Genomic DNA, 6,120 nt, shown 5'->3' on the forward strand with positions numbered 1-6,120 from the left:
GTATTTCAAACTTACCGTTTTTGATATGCATTTTTGCACGTCAGTCATGTGTCCCTTCCTACCACCAGATCATACTGAATAAAATTTTGTAGTATGCACGCCACAGCTAACCACTTCAATGTGATGCTTCACATCTTCATCTCTGAAGTATAGTGGTTATGTGAATCAGTGACATTTCTGGAAAGATAGGTATTTCAGTTGTTGGGCAGAATAATGAATCTGAAGAACTGTTTTCAAAAATAATGCCTAAAGCAGCATTATGAAAATTATTGTATAAGTGTTGTTTATCAGGTTTAGTTCTGCTATTACCATGCTTCCCATTCATTTTGTGAATACCACGTATTGCACTGTAAATTCCTGCTTAGAAAAATTTTCCCCTTTTGACACTATGTAAACACTTTCTGTATTGAAAGGGGGCAGTTGTTTGTCTGATACTGCCATTTGAAACATGTGCCAATGTATTTCTGCTGAAATGCTGTTCACTTGCAATGTATTTCTCATTGAGTTATATTAAATAGATTAAGTTTGCATGTTAATAATAGATTGCTGGACAATTTTAGACAACCTGTAGTGTTTTCATTCTTTTCTGATGGAGCCCCCAGAATTGAAAGGCATGCTGCCAGGACATGGTTGTCATGGTTGCCTTTTGGTTTGGTCTCTCTAATTTTCAGAAATGATTTTATTTTATTCCTTGGGAAGAATTGATAATATTCTAGGCATCATGGCATAATTAAGGGATGTAAAGCTTCTAAGGGGACATAGTGTCTTTTATCAGCTGATACAGTTAATAAAAGTGGACAAGGTTTCAGATGCATAGACCTTCCATAACTTCAACATGCAGTACATTTTAATGTGAATAATATCTGTTCTTATCTGACTGATAATTTTGGAATATTTGCATTATAAAATAGGATAGCACAATTACTTTGTGTATAAAAATTGTCTATATTTAGTATGTCTTACCAGCACAGAATATATATGTATAAATGTTTCATGTTAATGTGCAAAAGAAATTGCAATAAATTATTTTTTCCACTGACTTACACAAAGTTGGGGATTTTCTTTTTGGTGAAAGCTGTATTTCATTATTTGATACAAGATGAGTATGTTCTCCATTCCATAATTTGAAGTCCAAGTTTAAATAGTTTATCAAGTCATCGTTCCAACATTTGCAGATGTCCAAGAGTCTCCCACGTTCAGGTTAATGGATTACATCCTTAGATTAAAATAGTGTTCAAAATGTGTAGATTAATGCTCAAAAAATAGTAGACAAGGTCACAAAAATGCATACATTCCTTTGAAACTCTTGTTTCAATGTTTAACAATCAAAAATTATTAGCCATCCACTTTGAGCAGGACGTACATGACCAACCAAAGTTTTAGGAACAGCAAGTGAAGAGAGGAAGCCACTTAAACTCCTTTTCATCATCTCACTGTCGGACAGCAATGCATCCCAGCACTCCGTGAGAGATTGCCCTTGCTCTAGTAGATACACAACGGCAGTTTGCACCTGAAGTTGATCAAGCTTACCAAAACTTTAATGGTGACTCCTGAAGACATGGGCTGTGGTCATGCAGCTGAAGTTTCTGTATTACACTGATGGAAGATGGCATGCCAGAAAACTCAAATAATGCTCAAAGTTTATATTTTACCTTCCTAATCATTTCAAAGTATTAAAGCTCCTGTTAAAGTACTCTGTAACATAACCAATTTCTTAAAGCACTAGAATAATAGCTCATATATTTTGTTCCTCTAGGAGCTTTCTATCTCAAGGAAACCAGTATGACTTTAGGCACTTAACCACTTTTTATGACTAAAACTGGTCTTTACTTAAATGCTGCATTCAGCTACTAAAATTATACTTTGGTTAAATATTACTCTTGGATAGCAGTTAAAAACTTCTGCATGTATTTAGTTCTTTTATGTGTGCTCTATTGCCTGTTTTATTTAACTATAGTGATTTACGTTTTCAATAGAGCTCTCTAGCTGAAATATGAGGCAGAGTAGTTACCAAAGTCTGTTTCAAAGGCATTTACAAATGCATGTTTTTTTGTGGAAAAAAGAGAAGAAAGGGGAAAGCAACAATGAAATTGCAAATTACGGAATGCTTAGCTGTTTGTAATCTTCTGGATCATATGCTCTCCTTTGAATTCAGATATGCAAAAGAATTTGGTTTTCTGTGGTATTATTAATTAAGGCTGTGGCTGTGCAGGGAACTCTGTTACTCTACTGCTATCTTAAAGTTGGCACTGCAGTTGGCTTCCATAATGCAAGGCTGAGTAATCTGATTGTTTCTAGTGTTTCTTGGATAATATATTCCCTTTTTTCCTAATATAGGGCTTGAAAAACAGCAAAAGGACTTTGACTGGTTTCAGTAAATCTTGAGGCAAGCTTATTAAGTCCATACTGTCAATCTTTAGAAGTTACATTATAAGGACTTCCCCAACCAATGAGGCGATTTGATGATATGGCCCATATTTTTAGATGCTGATCTTTTCATTGACTTTCCCCAAGTGGAATTCTATCAAATCTTGATTTTTTTTTTAAATTATGTGGGTCAGCAAATATGTGTGTTTACTTTTTTAGAAAAAAAATGTCAATTCTAGCATAGTAAGAGGGATGTGTTATTACTATATTTACTTTGTAATTGCCAGTACACTTCTCACAGGCTCTGTTGGGATGTTACAAGTTATGAGCCTTATGCAGTCAATTTTTATTTATATTTGTATGCTATAAGGTAAAAACTGTAAATTCAGCCCTCAGTGGGAACAAACTCTGGGAACATAATTTTCTGTTTGATAATTTTGGGGGAAGAAACAGAATGATAAACAATGAATGAGACACTCATTTGGATATCTATTTACAGTATTATCACAACAGTCATTCTTGTATTTTTTACTTTAAAAAAAATTAAAATGTTGTGCTGCTGTGGTTAGGGAACTAGAAAGGCTTTGTAAATAAGAATAGCTTGAAAGCTATTTTTAAACATCAATAAATGGGAAGGGCAGGGGTGGAATACTGCTGTTTTTAACTCCATATATGTTTGTGAAAAGTTAAACATGGGGACAGACCAAACAATAGGCTACACAAGCAGAACTCCATTTTATTTTAGGAGTGTGGGCTTGCAAACTTTGCCATTCTGGCAAACACGTTTACAGATGTCATAACTGGGATGTAGCTGGAAAGTGCAAGTCAGCAGCTTGAGCAGAAGACTGTCAGGACTCCAGCACTGATCGCTCTGATTGATATCACAAGCTATTGCACAGCTCGTAGTTCATTCTTTTCCCTCCTTTATGCAGCACCAGCTTAGCTGTAATGATCTTAAAGGTGTAGCATCTCTCCCTTGCCCCCAAATTTGATACTGTAAGAGAGTGATGCATTATTCATGAAAGTAATGGCTTTTATCCTTATTGCTGTGATTTCTGTTGGGACTGTTCACTTTCACTAGAGGTTTGTAGGAACAGAAGACAGCAGTATGTGTCTTAGACCGAGTGAAAACTATTGTCCAGAAGAATTAATTAACAGCAGCACACTGCTGTATTTTGGGCTGTATTTTGGGCTGTATTTTGTTTGTTTGTTTTTAGAGGAACTACATGTTTTTATTGTTACCGTACAAAGGCATCATTGGCAGCAATGGTTTATTAGCACTCAGAATTAGCTCATATATAATGTATATCTTTATACATATACACATATATGTGTATATATATACACACACGCAAATATAAAGGACATCCTCCAGGAAGGAGTCATGAAGACAGAAGTGCAAAAACCAATTAGGTTATGTGAGATTTTTTCATTACTTGATTACGGTGTCTAATGTAGGTGGTAGTACAAAACATATCTGACTAGTTAGAAGCTCACATTTGACAGACATATGTACAAGAAGGTAATAGGAAGGGATATGCTAGCATTTGATACGAATAAGAGCTGGGTGGAGCTTGAGGCCCCAGAGCCTTTTCTATGAACAAAACTCTACTAAAATCTAAAGCTAATAAACACTTGCGTGTGCTGCAGCCAAGCTGTGCACTGTGATCTACACTCTTGTACTCTGAAACTGATAGTCTTGTCAGCATCGCCTGTCTCTGTGGAGCGAGGGCAAGGGCTGAGGCATCCATATTCTAATGTGTTTTGCATTCACCATGTAGACAGGTCAACACTATACACATACTGTCAAACTATAACATGGTCATTCAATGCATTTCCAGAGCCATCCTATATTAAAGAAAAAAGGAAAAAAAAAAAACCAAGTTGGGCCATCACTTTCTAGTAGTATGAGAACTTGAAGAGAATTTGGTACCCATGTTCCCCAGACAGTCATCAGGCAGTCAGCATAGTGGTACAAATGGGAGCTTATGGGCTATTGTAAATGAGATGAGTTCTGCCAGTTACTGTGTGGCTTATCATCTCCAAGTAAAGGGATGTTGCTGAACTTACAGTCCTGTTTGATTTGAGTGCCAGGGACACACAGAGGATCTGTATTATTATTTTTCAATTAGCAAGAGCCTTTCTTTCTTGGGGGAGAGTCTGAAACTGTTATTACATGCACCTACCTGACAATGAGGGGGCAGCAAGTAATAAGCCAGTAAACAGCCATGCTAATCTAACTGTAAAGAAAATAAAAAAAATTTGATTCCATTCCCCAATCTATAGTTGCACATACAAGGCACTATTTTTTTTCTCTACTGTTCTTCAGACTTCTGGCTGGCTTTGGGTGACAGTTGTGGAGAAAATGCAACAATACGTGCTGTCTCCACCAATTCAGTCTTTGTTATTAGCAGGAAAAGGCTAATGTTCATTTTCATCATAACGGTCGATGGGTCTTTCTGCCAATGTGACTGTTTTGGAGATAACAACCACCAGGGAATGTAAGAACAATTTTGTGATTATTATTCTGGCATGAAGAAGTGTGTTCTCTGTTATAAAGGTTTTGTTCCAGCCTATTCCACGTATCCAGCAGTCAGATTGATATTGCTGCTGCTGTTGTTTTTTTACAGAGATGATTATGGGGATTTTAATATATATAAAGCACCTAGTACAAATTTTATGCTACAGCACAATTGTACTTTCAAGGGAAGCTATTTTGTGTGATGAGGGTTTATGAACTTGCAGCAGTCAGCCAATGCACACATTTGTTTTTATCTGTTCATATGCTGGACACCTCTGGCATGAAGCCTGTGTGTTTTTTATATTGCAGGTCCTCAGGGTCATTCTAGCTTTCCAAAACTGATTTTACACTTTGATAAGTGTGGTTATCCTGCCTAGTGCTCAAACAACTGACTTGTGATTAAAATGACAGAACTTAGCTGACTGCAGACAAAAGACTGAAAGTGTTCATAGTTTCTAGCTGGTGTTACCAGCTAGGAGAAACTGAACTGGAGACCAATTAAGTCAATAGTTCTTGAGCCTTTGTTTAAAAATAAAAACCAACCAAAAAAAAAAATCCACAAAAACTACATGGCCATAGTTTTTAGATGAGAGAGAAAACTCTGAGCTCAATATTGCTGGCTTCAGCCCCTACACAATATGAGCATAGTGTTGTAATGAACTGTGTGAAAAATCAAACCACCTTCATAAATCTCCCTGAAATGGGCAATGTAGTAAGTGTGAAGAAATGCATATCTATTTCTCTCAAGTCCTAAACACTGTGGGTAAGGTTTCTGGAAAGAAAAGAAAGCAGGTTATGTCCTGTTATTTTCAGGTATTTTGTGCAAGTCCACTTAATAAATTGCAATTTTCATATGTAAAGTGTTCAGAAACAATCTCATTAAAAAAAAAAAAAGTATTAGGACATTGAAAACTAGTTATGCTTTTTCCACAGAAGGCATAGTGAATTATTTAGAGGTTTACCTGCCTGAACAAGAAACCAAAGCCTTGCCTTCTGTCCCATTATAAGAGTGTTTGTGGGCAATTATGTAATGATCTAGAGGATAAGAAACTTGCCCACAAAGTGAGGATACATGCCTTTTCACAAAGCCTTCCTTTCCAACATCATCCTACCCCTCTGGTTTTACAAATGCATACATACCTATTTATAAATACATACACATATATCTATATCTATCTCACACTTTAACTTCTGTCTAGGCCACCTTTCTTCTTTCTTTGCTGCTTGGGCCT

Source organism: Phaethon aethereus, assembly GCF_964289735.1.
Source record: "Phaethon aethereus genome assembly, chromosome: 4".
In the NCBI taxonomy this organism is placed as follows: domain Eukaryota; kingdom Metazoa; phylum Chordata; class Aves; order Phaethontiformes; family Phaethontidae; genus Phaethon; species Phaethon aethereus.